Consider the following 13,108-nt stretch of genomic DNA (forward strand, 5'->3'; position numbering starts at 1 on the left):
CTCCCCTGACACCAAATTTCACTGGCATGTCTTCAAGGGCACTGGGGACTTCAGTGTTCATCAGCTCTGTGCCTCCGGATGTATTACTCTACTGGGCAATGGCAGCAAGCACACCAGCTTATTTCTTCTTTGCTGGCAGGAGCCATACCAACAGAAAGCCTTAGCAGCCTTGCAAGCAGACTTGGATTGTGAATGCAAAAGGCTCTGCTTGATCTAGTAAGGCCTCTGGATCCTACTCTGTTCTGCTAGAAACCTGCTTTTCATGCCCCATCAATCCATAAGATCCCTTCCTTGTTTTCTTTACTACAGGACAGCTTTAGCTGAAGTTGTATCAGAGCTGCCTGCCACCTACAGTCTGCTACTTTTGTTGCCAGAAATCTCAATCTCATGCCCAAGGAAGAATGGGACTGACATTATCCATGTGGATCTCAGGATAGAAAGGAATCTTTACCCTAGCCTCTATTGACTTAGGAAAGCATAAAATCCTTTTTAAACAGCCCAAAAGTAAGAAAGAAGGCAGAGACAATAGGATGGAAATCTACTTTTAATTTGGCCTTACAAGCTATGTTGATATTGTCAGCAAGACGTACTTTGTTCTCCTGCTGGTTTTCTGATCACTACCCACCCACAGCTTCCTACCAATGAAAGTTACTTTCAGATGCATGGGAATTGTATTTCTTCTTGAAAATTTTGCCTCCAAGGTCTTTGGATTGCTCTCATGGATAGGATTTGACAGCGAGATACAGAGAGACATTAAAGGCTACAGAACTTGGCAGTGGATAAGTTGAGAAAGAGGAGGAAATGACCCTGGACACCACACCTGCTGGATGGTGTTAGAGTGGCATAAGGCACTGTGTACACTTCCCTAAATCAGGGCAGAAGGGCCAGTGTTCTCCCTCATTATTGCTGTCACCCAGGAGAACGCTCCGTTCCAGCCTTCTAGAAGTCTCGGCCTGATGTTCTTTTGTGACACCATGCTGACTTGAATTTTTTTCCATCCATTTTGAAGCGCTGCCTCTTTCTGTGATCCCTTCTTCTCAAAGCTTTCTTCTTATTTAGGAAGTAAAATCTGCGGATGGCCTGTTCTTCCATTTTAATTTCTTCCTGACAAGGCAAGTATTAACAGAAACTCATAAAATTCAACACTAGCCAAGTCCTTTCCAGCTTGTCCTTTGAGCCAACTTGGTCTATCCTGTGAAAGACAGCACTGGGCACCCTAGGGCAGAGCCTTGTCTAAAAAGTTAGAGGAAAATGAACCCAGAAATTTCACTCCTACAAACAGCTCTGGCATAGGGGGACCTGAAGAAAGATTGATTCAAGGTTTGTCAGAAGAGCACAATTGTGAATTTTTAAGTGATACAACCCAAACACACACGAACAGTCGGATGGACACTACAAAGTTCAGGGCAGTCATAGATCTAATATTATTCGACAGTAACAGTGAGTGACATCCAAGTCCAGGAAGTCCATGAAGATGAGCCTCAAACACTTTGTAGAGTAGGAGAAACAAGTCACCGGACAATGCAGTAATAACTCCACTTATATAACATGGAGGTATAGGAAACTAGATAAAATAGTATTGAATATTTAATACGAGGTGAAATAAAAGCTCTGTTCACATACTCATCGGGATGATTGTTCTTTGGATTTGGGAACAAATTAAAATGTATGACTGAGAAGGAATACACAGGGCCCTATCTTAGAGGAAATGTTCTATCTCACTTAGGAAGTGGACAGCAGTAAGTTTTTCTATTCCATCGTTCAACTATGTATCTATTTTTTTCAGGCACTTTAACTTGTATGTGTCTATCTCAGTGCTTCCTTAGAATCTAAAACCCCTGAAGGCAAGGTTTTACCTACTTGGTATATTACTAAGTTATTACCGCCACAAGGTGACATTGAATACCAAAAATACAGTAATGTGGTTTTAGTACTAAAAATCTACTGTGTAAAATATTTAAATCATTAGACATACTGCAATGAAGTCCACAAAGTACGGTGAAAGATCCAAACAAGAGTGTTCACCATGACTATTGTCATTTGGGTGAAGCTGTGAGCCACACATTGAGAACCCATTATGGAAACTAGCACGTTCACCTTCATTTCCCAAGTGAGTTCTATAGCTCCCATAGAGCCAGCTAAGAGCCAGGTAAGTGGCTGGGACTGTCTGACTCTACAAACTCCATGAGCAGAGGCAGAGATATGCAGGGTGTGGTCGACTGAGGGTCTGTAGCTGAACTGGGCTTCTCATTGACCCCATTGAGCTGACCATCCCACCAGCCCTTCACTGGTCCATGGTCAGATTCCCATTGTGCCTGTGTATCAGATGAGATCATAACCCAGGCCTCTGCTTAGACATAGTTGTGAAAATACCAGCTCTTCAAAGAGAAATCTTGTATATTCCAGAGGAAAATTCCTCTAATTATTCTCTTCTTCTTCCTCCTCCTCCTCCTCCTCTTTCTCCTCCTCTTCCTCCTTCTCCTTCTTCTTCTTTGTCTTATTTGCCACTGCCGCCGCCTCCTCCTCCTCCTCCTCCTTTTCCTCTTCCTCCTCTTCTTTCTTCTTCTTCTTCCTCTTCTTCTTTTCTTCTTCTTTTCTTCTTCTTCTTCTTCTGCTTCTTCTTCTTCTTCTTCTTCTTCTTCTTCTTCTTCTTCTTCTTCTTCTTCTTCTTCTTCTTCTTCTTCTTCTTCTTCTTCTTCTTCTTCTTCTTCTTCTTCTCCTTCTCCTTCTCCTTCTTCTTCTTCTCCTTCTCCTTCTTCTTCTTCTTCTCCCCTCCTCCTCCACCTCTTCTTACTCCTCTCTCTTTTTCTTCTCTTCTTCCTCTTCTCCTCTTCCTCTTCTTCTTCCTCTTCATCCTCCTTCTCCTCATACACCATCACTACCACCACCACCACCACCACCACCACTACCACTACCATCATCTTCATCATCATCATCACAGTCATGGGCATCATCATAACAATCGTAAGACATACCCTTGAATACATTCTATGCTAAGCTATTTGAAGAACGATTAATTTTTATAGAATAGCCTCAACTCACTGAGTAGAGATTTTAGATAACTTGATCAAGTGAAACTGACTCTAGTTGCTTCAGGTAGGACTCAACTTCATGACAAACTGTGTGTGGAACCCAAGCTCTTAACCCCTCCACCTACTGCCTCTGGGGCATGATAGTACCATGGACTTACCCATGAGAGTGGCAGGAAGGCCAGATAGGGCTGCCCAACAGGCCGAGGACTTCGGTTACAGACCCAATTGGATATCTTTGGGTTACCTCAACAAGAGCTTTTCCGTTGCTCGTGCCCCCTCCCATCTGTTCTTATGTGATTCCCAGAGACTTCATGAAAATTTGAGTAATGTCTCTGAAAATTCATCAGATTAACAGGTATCAACCTGAAGGCCAAGTCTCTCTTTATAAGATCAACAAGGATTTCTTTTAAATTCTCCCTTGGGAACCCACTGTTTCCCTTCTATATTAAATTGAAATTCACACTTTCATCATCATTTCACCATGAGCTTCTGGGGGCTCCCAAAGCCTTAGATGCCAGCTTTTCTCATCCTCCTTCCTACCTACAGAGAGAGAGAGTGGGTAAGTTCCCACCACTTTTTGAAAATGATATAATATATATCAATATTATATATATATATATATATATATATAGAGAGAGAGAGAGAGAGAGAGAGAGAGAGAGAAAGAGAGAGAGGAAGCAAATCAATACTTCTCCATTTTCTAGTTTGGGTTTTCTGAAGTCGAGATTCCTGCTTTTAAAATCATCTGCTTTGTGTTAACAGAAAAAATGTGATCAGAAAAATAAATCTCATAAACATAGAAAAACTATTTAGGGCTCATAACACAAAAATCCTCACCCTTCTCCTGACAACAAGTTTAATACCTGAAATGCTATTGTCCGTTGAATTGCTCCAAAGTCTACATCAGAAATAGAACACAAATAGACTCAGTTATAATCCTTTCCAAACTGGTATTCATCTGATTTTCACCTTGAACTCAGACCAAACTTGGTTCTCTAGCTCTGCCTTCTGAAACCACACCATTTTCTGTTGGGCCTCACTGATATGGTTGGAGTGCACTGGGCAACTCTCTTCATGCAGATTATTTCTTGTGTTTTTCCTGTGCTCTCTCGCTGCAGGAAATTAGAATGGGGTTGATAAGAAGCCAGACTGGATTGGCCTCATCCTGACTCTCTCCAACACTTCCAGATGTGACTGAAATCACCTGGTGAGAAAATTGCCAAGAAGCTTCAGTGACTTCATAGTTGAAGTTCTTCTTTCTAGAAAAGTCTGGGACACTCAAACCAAAACACCTAGGTTGAAGTCCTGGATAGCTCTGAGCACAGCTAGCAAGGTGTCCCTGGAGAGGCCAGAGTTGAGTTGTCTGTACATTTGCCTCTATTCAGAATACTTCCCTAATTTTCTTAGTAGAAAGAAACAACAGTAATCATTATCAGGGTAAAAATTCCACCAAGCCTCTTTCCTGTTCTTGGCTGAGGTCACGCAGTCAGCATAGAGCGGCAGGCCCACAGCCTTGTCAGGCCAAGGCCACTCCTTCAGGGTCTCAAGACCCTGCACCTAGGGAATATATAATACAACAAAACCCCAGGGCCTCTCCAACACCACTATATCAGAATATATAGGGTTGGAACCTACGAGTGCTCATTCTAAATAGAAGCTCCAGGTAATATGGCTACAAGTGCAAAAATCAGGAGTCTAAACACAAACTCACATGGAAAAATCTCAACCCCCAGGAACAAAGTGACTTTTTCATTCATCAACAGGATATAAAATCCCAGGCCCCAGACCCCCTTCCAGAGCACAAGGGGCCCCCAGGTGAGGCTGTGAGATGCCAGCCACCCTGGCAGAAACAGGACATTTCTTCAAAGAAAGAATCCAAATAAGCTCTAGAAAAACAACTCACTCTGCAGTCTACACTCCTGGCAGCAGCCTCCTGGCTCTCTATGCATAGAATGATCTGCCTAAACTTGAGAGAGGAGGAACCCCCCTACACACACACACACACACACACACACACACACACACAAGTCTTAGCTGGTTTGAGACTTCTCTCCTGACTTGGGCCCTGACATTGCTGATGAAAATCTCAGCATATAGTTCTGAGAGGCAAGAAGGGAATCCTGGCTTTGCTCACAGGTGAGCAGGTTTTGCACAGGCTGGTTCCGCTAGAGGTGAAGAATTGGACCAGATGGTGATGCTGAGATACATGAGCTGAGGGACACGGAGGAGAGCAGACATGGCTGACGCTAAGGGAAGCCTCAGTCCACGTCCTGAACAGTAGGGCTTTCTGTTCCTCTCCCCTTCTCTCCCTTTTTATTTTACAAACATTGCTTTTTACTTCTGTGTTGTCTTCCCATAGTTCTCTTTCTGTTCCATTATTGATTTCCACTTCTCTTCATCTCTTTATTCCCTTCCACATTCTTTTCTTTCCTTTAGTTTTTCTGCTCTCCTCTCCTGCCTTCCCTTCATTGTTTCAGTACAACAGCTCCAATGAACTTTCCTACCAGACCCACTCAGTCCTGAGATAATGCATTCACTCATTAATGCATGGTGGGTTTCATCCATTTATTTCATAGAGCCACCACGACCCAGTCACAGTCATTTCTCAAAAGCCCACCACCAGCACCAGGCACCAGTTGCTCACGCCTGTAATCTTAGCTACCCAGGAGGCTGAGATTTGAGGGTACAGTTTGAAGCTGTCCTGGACAGGAAAAGCCTGTGAAACTCTTAGCTCCAATTAACTACCCAAAAAAAGCCAGAAGTGGAGCTGTGGCTTAAGTGGTGGAGTGCTAGCCTTGAGCATAAAAGCTCAGAGACCCAGACCCTGAGTTCAAGCTTCAGGAGCAGCACCAAAGAAAACAGAAAAAAGAAAGAAAAAAAAACTTTCTCACTTCTAAACCAATACCATTACATAGAAGTTTAGAATTAAGTTTTTAGCTCCCCAAATTTGTGACATACATTTAAGCCATAGCAGAGAGTTGAGTATATTCCAGGCCCCTAGGATAAGGTCTAATTCAAGAGAAAACATGATACATCCAAGCATCCCAGAACATATAAATGTAAAAAAGAAAATCATGGATTTTGATATGAGGTAGACTTGGGCTTAAATATACACTCTGACATTTTCCAGTGTGATCTTGACCACAGGAAATGACCTCTTATCCTCACTGTATTTCTAAACTGGTCAAGGCAGGGAGTATAAAGTCCTTCCACCCAATGGGTGACAGTCATTTTCTTTTTTAGGGCATAATTTAAGGAGGCAAATACTTCTTGTTTCCCCAGATTCTTTAGATTCTCTAGAATTCAGATGTTTCTAAGCCAGGTGCTGGTGGCTGATGCCTGTAATCCTAGCACCTCAGGAGGCTGAGATCTGAGGATCATGGTTCAAAGCCAGCCCATGGAGGAAAGTCCATGAGATTCTTATCTCCAATTAACCACCAGAAAACAGGAAGTGGTACTGTGGCTCAAGTGGTAGAGCAGTTGCCTTGAGCTGAGGAGCTCAGGAATAGCACCCAGGCCCAGAGTTCAAGCCCCACAACTGACAAAAAGAAAAAAGAAAAGATGTTTCTAATTATGAAACTGAGAGAAGACAGGAAGGAGGCTTGATTAAGGATGAAAAATGGCTTCTTTTGAAAAAAGCTTGCTGCCAGAATGTATTTTCTTGGAATAATTAACAAACACAGGCTGTGCAGTTATGTCTGCTAGGTCCTGCCCCTGGACACTGCCCCGAGGCAGCCTTCCCTTCCCACAGTGACTCTGACTTTGACAGGAATATTTTTCTGGGTTCTGGTATGGTTATTTTTCTTTGTCTCAGCAAAGACTGGGACAAGGGTAAGAAACAGGAATGTAAGCAGCAGCATTTTGGTTCCGTGGGTTTTGTTGTTGTTGATCACTTTTGATTTCCTCATTGAGAGATAGAAAGATATTCTCTGGTTCTGTTCAGACTGATACATGCCTACCAGAGCTAGGATCTGGGGTCTATTTCCAGACCCTTTGTACTTGCTGGGTCTATCTCATATCTCTGCGTTGGAGTCAGCCACTTTTCCCTGCAGGCATCCATGTCCTTGGACTGAGCTGCATGGAAGTGTTTTCCTTCCCAAATTTCCAGTAACATTTACTTAGTGATGCCTCATTACCACCTAGAGAACAGCATTCAGGATAGATATTAAAGGATCATCATTCATCCTTCCATTCAGAAAGAAGAGGCGTTCTGATATATTTCCTTCTTTTTCAGTTCAGTTCCCAGCATTATCTAAAGGCTCTTGAAACACGTAGATGTGTATTTAAAAAAAAAAATCGCATTCTTTTCTGGCAGTTAAAATTCCTTTTCTTGGTCAAGGAGATGATTCTGTTCTGAGTAACAATGGCTTCAAGATTCCAGCAATGTCTTTCTTCTTCCAAACTAAAACCATATCTCTTCCCACTACAGTGGACCCTAAAAATTCACCCTGACTGAAAAAAAACATATAGTTAATTCAGTGGTACCAAAAGAGTTCTTTAAAGGAACAGAGTAGAGATTGGATTCTAAAATGTTTTAAAAATGAATATGTACTGTCATCTTTGGCAGAGATGTGTTGAAATGAAGGAGTTTCATTTTCTTTGAGCAGAAGGATCCACTTACTTGCAAACAGAGTCATCGAGGGAAGGGGTTCTCCCAAACTTTAATCTGTATTATCAAGGAAAGTAAGGAGAACATTATTCTTCACTTCTAATGAGGACAGCAGGTGAGAAAGATGCATGCTAATGATTGGTGATGCCCTGTCCCTAAGTACAGAGGTAGGACTGGGAGACATTACAGTCCCAAGGGCTTGGCTCAACACTAGGGTCACAGAGATGAAGAGATCTGGAAGGAGGTCCTGCTCAGCCACTTACTTACATAGGCAATAAGAAAAATGGCTCATGAAAGTCAAGTGACTTTCCAAGTCCTGAAAGACTGAAAAAGGCCAGGCTGAATCCTCATGAGACCTAGTGCTCTGTATTGAACTTATTCCTGCAGACAGTGCTGTTTGATTGATTGCATAACTTTTTTGTTAATTCATAGGGCTCAGCTAGATGTGGATTCACAAGAAGTAAACAACATACACACCCAAAGCTGCAATTCTTTGAACTACTGTTTCTGAGAGCCTTCTTTGACCTGAGACAAATTGTCTGGTGTGTCCCGGCCTTCACTGGAAGTCGTGCGAGATGGGCACTTTAGACATGCAGGACGGGAGCTGGTGGACTAGGGAGGGACCGCCTTCCCTTTGGAGATTAGAGATAAGAGGACGGTGGTTCAAACTGATCAAAATGGAAAGCTTTATGTTACTTATACTTTGCCACCGTAATTTTACCTTCAGCCATCTCATTGTTCTCCAGAGTTGCTACCATCTATTTCTAGAATGCTTCATCTTCTCAAACTGAAACTGGTACCCATTAAACACAACTCTTCGTTCTTGTCCTTTTCAGGCCTTGGCAACTACTGTTCTTTCTGTCTCTGCAAATTTAACTTCTACTAGGAGTCTCATACAATTTGAATCAGGCCATGCTTGTCCATTGGTGACTTGAATCTCTTAGCATAATAACTTCAAGTTTCATCCTTGTTGTCATATGTTAAAGAATTTCCTTCCCTTTGAAGGCTGAATAATAATCTTTGTATATATACCTATGTATATATAAAACATGTGTACTGTACATGTACATATATGTGTGTATACAATACTCTGATACCACATGTATCTTTTTAATTATCAGTGGACAGTTGTGTTGCTTTTGACACTCATGAATAATGCTATCAATGTGTATATACACCTGTCTGCTTAAGTTCTAGCTTTCAGTATCTATCTATCTATCTATCTATCTATCTGTCTGTCTATCTATCTATCTATCTATCTATCTATCTATCTATCTATCATCTATCTATCTAGTGTAGTGCTGAGGATTGAATGATAGATTTTGTGCTGTCAATTCTGGAAGGTTGCTTTTAAACCATAAATATGTTATTTTTAAAGCCTCCTCTCTGCCAAAAGGCAATAAAAATTAAAACAAAGGCAATTAAAATAAAAAAGAGGAAGGTAGTAAATTGTCCAGGCATACATGGGTGGTCTGTGTGTGTATGTATGAAATTTTAGGTAGAAATGGCACATACTTATTAATACAAGCATAGTAAAAAATCACAGATTTGATATGAAGTAGACTTGGGCTCAGACATGGACTCTGGCATTTGCAATGTGATCTTCATTCTATGAGGTCACTTCTTTCAACCTTACCGTATTCCTCAATCCAACATAGCCTTGGCATGTAACTGGTAAGGCAGAGAGTGTAATGTCCCTCCACCCGATGGATAAAAGAGGTCATTTTCTCTTTTAGGGAAGAATTGTTATGGAAAGTAGGGAGAGGATGCCCACACTTCCAACTTTTCCATATTCATTTAATTTTCTATAATTAAGATGTTTCTAATTATGAAACAGAGGGAGGAGACATTTGATTTTAAAAGCAGTCTTGCTGACAGAATGTATGTTTTCTGAGTCACTAACCAGAAAGTTAGGCCTGGGGAAATTAATCGCTCTGTTCACCTTCCAATGGGAACCTGGGCACTAGTGCACAAAAAGGCTTTCAATTCTCTGTGTGGTCACACAAAGCCCTTGGAGAGAAGCTAATCTCTGCCCTGGGAGGCTGTGTTCACGGGAGGACTGAATGGTCCTAAACTCTTACCTGTGCTCAACCAGTCTGACTACCTATGCAAATGTAAATGTCTTATCAATATTATAAATTAGGTACAACTAACTCCAGATGACAGAGGGAGAAGTGAATCCTGAGAATGTAACTTGCCCAAAGAAACATTTAAAAGCTGAGATCTACCAGTCAAGGAGAGCACATGACCTTCAGTCCTCTGTGCCACACAGTATGGACTGAATGAAAAGGCAGAGAGGAGGCTCCGGTCCCTGGAGACCATGGCCTCACTTTGGGAACAATCATTTTATCCATCCTAGATTTTAGAACTGCTTAAGGGACCTGAGTAACCTTGGCAAATTACACCTGTGTAACACTGTTTCTGTAAGTATAACAGTCTTGTAAGTTAGAAGATGTCACTTCAAAGATCTCCACAGATGTTGAGTGATTTATAACCTACATTCCATGCATCTTCACTTAGAATATGTTCAGAAGCTAACTTCTTCACTGGGTAGAAAGGCTGGGGGAGAAGAAGTAAGAATGGTCCCTGTCTCATGTTACAGCCCACTGGACAGCAGCCACCAGGGAAGAGGCCTGGAACAAGCTGACCATTGATGTTAGCTTGGACTCATTCTCAGCCTCCGCAAAACCTCTATGTCAGGTATGTGAATAGAGGAACATGGTGACAGACTGGCTCTGAAGGGGTCCAGTGGTAATGGTCTCCCACGCAGGCACCCTTGCAATTCCTTTTCATGGCACTTCCTGTCTCTCTTGGCCTGCACTTACTATGGCTGTCATTAAGCATCTCTCATTTTGCCTGATGGAAACTGGGACAAGTGGGAAATGTCTAGTATAGCCATTTCCCAGTGTCTCTGTATACTTGTGAGAGCCTTTATGAAGGGAAAATATGTCACTTTCTTATCTCAGCAAACCCCTGAAGTCTCAACCTGAAAGGAGGTAAGAAGAATAATTGGATACACTATTTTTTTTTAGAAAAATAAAGGTTCAATAGCTCATAGGTGCTGAAGTAGTTACTTTCTTAATGTTAGGGGTTAATATTCTGTCTCTGAGAGTTAACAATGTCTTCAGAGACGTGGTTAGGCCTGAACCCAAAGAGATCTTGTTAATTAAACAGGTAGACTTGCAAATCAGTATGTCAGGAATAGTACATAAGAAGAAACCTACATCTGTAGGTTTAGGTAGATCTGTAGACATCCCATTTCCATTTCCACATTGTGATGCCTTTGAGTATTTCCACTCCTAGAAATTTTCTAGGAAACCAGTGTTGACCCAAGGACACAGATTTTGGAAGTTTAGGATGAAAGAGAGGGAGAAAGGAATTTGAGCTGCCAACATGATGACTTTGACAGGGAAGGTGGAGGAAATATGAATTCAAACGAACTGAGAGATGGAATCAAGTCCCTTATAAAAAGTTGTCTTGAAAACAAATCATCCACTGAGTTTTTAGAAAAGTTATATTTAGCATTTAGGATTTTATGTTTGCTTTCCCTGTGTTACTTTTCTTCTTTCTAAAGTGAACTTTTCAATAAGAATGTAATATGCATGCAAGTATGTATATCAAAGTACATAGTCCAATTGGTCTCTATAAATATGAATACATTCTGCAACTCTAACTTCAAGAATAAAACTTGCTCTTACCTACTCATCCTACTGTTCATCTCTTCATCAAGTGTAACCATTTCTCTTGTATAATGAGTTCATGCAAACCAAGGGAGAGAAAGAAAAACTTCATAGAATTCAAAAGTCACTCATTGAAAACATCAGAACTGAGAGCTCATAAAGAAATAAAATTTGAATAAATAACAAGAGACATGATGGTCATTACACATACAAGTATAGATTGGACCATACACTTTTGAATGATTAGTGTGTCATTAAAGACATAGCATCTTAGAAAAATCAAGAACACGATAAACTCCAAATTAGTAAATGGAAAGACAATATAAAGAATCACTGAAACAAAGTGTTGGTTCTTTGAAAAGATAAACAAGACTGGCAAACCTTTAGCCAAACTAATCCAAAGAAAGAAATAGGTTTCTTTTTTTAATGGCAAAGGACACAATTACCAGAGTGAAGAGACAGCCTACAAGATGGAATAATACTTTTCTACTTATTTATTGGGTAAAATATTAATTTACAGAATACATAAAGAACTCAAAAAGTAAACATCAAAATAGCAAAGTGTCAAAACAAAGTATTCTCCAAAATAAAGTATGATTCAGCCACAGAGAAGAATGGAATTATGTCATTTATAGAAAAACGGGTAGACCTGAAGATCAGCATGTTATGTGAGCTAAGGTAGACAAAACTGCATATTTTCTCTCAGATACAGAATCTTGATTTTTTTTTTAAATGAAAGGAAAACTATATGGAATAAACCAAGAGGAAAAGGACAGATCAAGAGGAAAAAAATTGAGGGGAAACATGATTGAAGTACATTGTACACAGGTATGATATTGTCTATGCTAACTGGGGTAAAGTGGAATCTCAGTATTATTTTGATTTATATTTCCTTTGTGGCCAGAGGTATTGGACACTTATGTGTCTGTTGGCTACTTTTACTTATTTATCTGAGAAATCTCTCTTTGAGTCATTGGCCCATTTATTAGTTGGGTTGTTGATTCTTGGAGGTTTCATTTTGGGGGTTTAATTTTTGAGATCTAATTATATTTTGGGTATTAGGCCCTTGTCCAATATATAGGTGGTAAACTCTTCTCCCATTCTGTGGGCTTTCTATTTAGCTTGCTAACTATGTCCTAACCAGAAGATAGTTTGGGTTTGTTTGATTTTAATCAGTCTAACATTGCTTTTTCAAAATTTTTTGTTATTTTTATTTAATATATTGTAATGTATGATGTATAACTATACGTTATATTGTGTAATGTTTATCACATTATAGCATAAATCCAAAATAACTTAATTACTGATACATTTGGATTTATAGTTATATAGTTTACATATTTTCACTTTTCTGATTCTTGTCTTAGATTTAACCGAATAGTTATTTCATATTTGCATCTCCTCCTTTATAAGATTCTTGATTACACATTCTTAAAGAGTCTTTGATGGTGACCCTAATCTAGAAATACAACTCTTCCCTGACTTATATTCTAATATATTACTTTGACCACTCCTTAGCTATTAACCATTTAGAACATATCAACCCTTACTTCCCGCTCACCTGTAGGTTGCTGCCATCCACACATATAAATCTATCTATATCTATATCTACCCACAATGTTTCACTGTTACTGTAATTTTCAAACAGTAGTATGCATTTAGATATGCTTACATATTTCTCCTAGATTTTTGTAGGATGTTGGAATGAGGCTCTTATTTTTATTTTTTTACTGGTTTTATTTTTATTGTGGTAGAGATAAATATCTTCCTTTTTCACTCACAGCTTA

This window comes from Dipodomys spectabilis, unplaced genomic scaffold (assembly GCF_019054845.1).
Source record: "Dipodomys spectabilis isolate Male_0828 unplaced genomic scaffold, ASM1905484v1 ptg000125l, whole genome shotgun sequence".
Classification (NCBI taxonomy): domain Eukaryota; kingdom Metazoa; phylum Chordata; class Mammalia; order Rodentia; family Heteromyidae; genus Dipodomys; species Dipodomys spectabilis.